This window comes from Triticum dicoccoides, chromosome 5B (genome assembly GCF_002162155.2).
Source record: "Triticum dicoccoides isolate Atlit2015 ecotype Zavitan chromosome 5B, WEW_v2.0, whole genome shotgun sequence".
NCBI classification, from domain to species: domain Eukaryota; kingdom Viridiplantae; phylum Streptophyta; class Magnoliopsida; order Poales; family Poaceae; genus Triticum; species Triticum dicoccoides.
The window spans coordinates 602831538-602834019 of NC_041389.1; the positions used below are offsets into that span (position 1 = coordinate 602831538).

Consider the following 2482-nt stretch of genomic DNA (forward strand, 5'->3'; position numbering starts at 1 on the left):
TGACGCAATGGTTGAGATCAAATGGATTAACCGGAAGTCCACTTTATTATAGTCAAATCATGAAAATTGGCTTACCGGGCTCAGCATAAACTGAATGCATGACAAATTTTAAGAGGCGGGTTTATTTTATTTCATATTGTATCTCAAATGAGTCCATATACACACACAAACTTTTGATGCACTTTGCACGTATGGACATGGTAGTTGTACTTGTGGATAAAATAGAGATCGACAAAATTACTAAATAACACTCAATGAGTTAACACAAATTATGATATACAATAACGTATTTCGACAAAGTCCAATGTAACATATACAGTGAAAAAGTACACTCTCTCAATCTCTGCAGCCAAAGATGCACACATCAATTAGTAAACCAACAAACTAAGGCACAAAAACAGTAGGTTCCAACAAGAGGTTAGTCTTCCGACGCGCCGTGATCCCATATGGCTCGGTCATATCAAGCTTCTCCGGGCTCGCGCCATCGGGGAGCCTCCATTCGAAGTGATAGAGAAGGCTCGCGAGAGCAATCTCCATGTTGGACACACCAAACATCATACCGGGGCACATCCTCCGCCCCGCGCCACCAGGGAGGAACCTGAAGTCTGTACCACCGTAGTCCACCTTCTCGACCTCGAACCTCTCGGGCTTGAACTCGCTCGCGTCGGCCCAGCTCTTCTCGTCCCTGCCGATGGCCCACACGTTTGCGAACACGGTGGTGCCCAGAGGCACGTCGTAGCCCATGATTGTTTTCTGTTCCGTGCACAGCCTCGGGAGGAGCAACGGCACCGGAGGGTGCAATCTGAAGGTCTCCTTGATGACCATCTGGAGGTAGTGGAGCTGGCCGTCGATGTCCGCCTCGGCCACCTTGGTCTTGCCTTGGAGCACTCCCGCACTTCAGACTGTGCGATGGCCATTGTCCGTGGGTTCCTGATAAGCTCCGACATGGCCCAGACGGTGGTCGTCGCCGTCGTCTCTGATCCAGCGGAGAAAATGTCCTGATGACAAAATTTGCAACACTTCATACCCCTCCCCCACGAGGATGCATGGTAGAGATGGTGGTGGTGAGTGACTTACGAACAAGACGCCGTTGACATTCTCGTTCGTGAGGGTGACGCCGCCCATCCCACCGTCCCTCTGGAACCGCAGCAGGGTGGTGAGGATGTCCTCGTTCTCATGGCCGGCGCCGGCGGCAGCGGCCTCCTCACTCTCCATCGCCCTCTTGTGCTCCTCGACCATGGCGTCCAAGATGGACTGGATCCTCTCGCGCACCTCCCATGCCGCCCTCAGGGACCCGCCGCCGAGCACCCGTGCCAGGCGCGACGTCGGGAACAAGTCGGTCAGGTTGAACCCGGACAAGACGTCCAGCCCCTTGTCCAGCTCCTCCAGGTACAGCGCCCGCTGCTGGCACCGGTCGCCGACGGAGACCCTCATGATGACGTCGTTCATCATCACCTTCACCCTCTCGCCGACGTTGACGGCGGCGCCGGCCTCAGCGTCAGCGACGGACCGCACGAGCCTCGCCGCCTCCTCCTCCCGGATGGGGCGGAAGGAGCGGACGCGCCTCGGGCTGAGCAGCTCCACGCTGCACAGCTTCCGGGCGGCCTTCCAATGCCGGCTGTCGAGGCGCGCGAAGGAGATGTTCTGCTCGCCGTAGGTGAGGACGTCCGCGGTGGCGTACACGGGCCGGTTGGCGAAGGCGGCGTCGTGGACCTTCATCACCTCCCTTGCTGCCTCCTCCGAGGAGAGCACCAGCGTCGGGACGTGGCCCAGGCGGAGGAGCATGACGGGCCCATGCCGCCGGGCGAGACTGCGCATGGCCTGGTGCGGCAGGGCGCCCAGCAGGAAGTGCATGTGGCCGATCACCGGCAGCGCCCATGGGCCGGGAGGCAGGTTCAGACGGCCGGCAGAGTCTGGTCCGATCTTGAGCTTGAGCTTGAGCACTATGGTGACGACAAGGACGCAGAGGAGAGTGTAGCAGGCGAGCTGAAGGCGAGTGGTTTCTGCCATTGGAGCTAGCTCCATCGATCGTAGGTGTAAAGATTTGGAAAATCCAGCTTAGCTATATAGGACTTGAACGAGGTATATTCTAGTCGTAAACAAATCGAGAGTCCATGGAGTGCAAGCGACACAAATAATGAGACATAAATAAGTCGGAGGCACATATCATTGTGTTTGTTTCATAGTGGCTCACCATGTCTTAGTGTGTTCCTGTGCTCATCAAACTTGTTTCATTTTGAATTAAATAAGTCGGAAGCACATATCATATCTGAAGACTTACCGATTTCTACTTTTTTGAGCCAATACAAAAATGTCCTCCCAAATCACAGCAAGACATATGAACTAAGTGTAACTTAAATGGTTAGATTTCAGTGGTGGAACAAATCCACCCGGGTCCAAATCCTTTAGTTGGCCCAGTTGTATACATGTTGTGAGCATCTATACCGCATTAAAAAGAAATCACAGCTAGACATGTATTGGC

The 2482-nt window shown here is 54.3% G+C and overlaps 1 pseudogene; it reads right to left on the minus strand.

Annotated features, from left to right (window-relative positions):
• Window positions 1-234: 234 nt before the first annotated feature.
• LOC119306288 lies at window positions 235-2010 on the minus strand (annotated as a pseudogene).
• Between the last annotated feature and the right edge of the window lie 472 nt (window positions 2011-2482).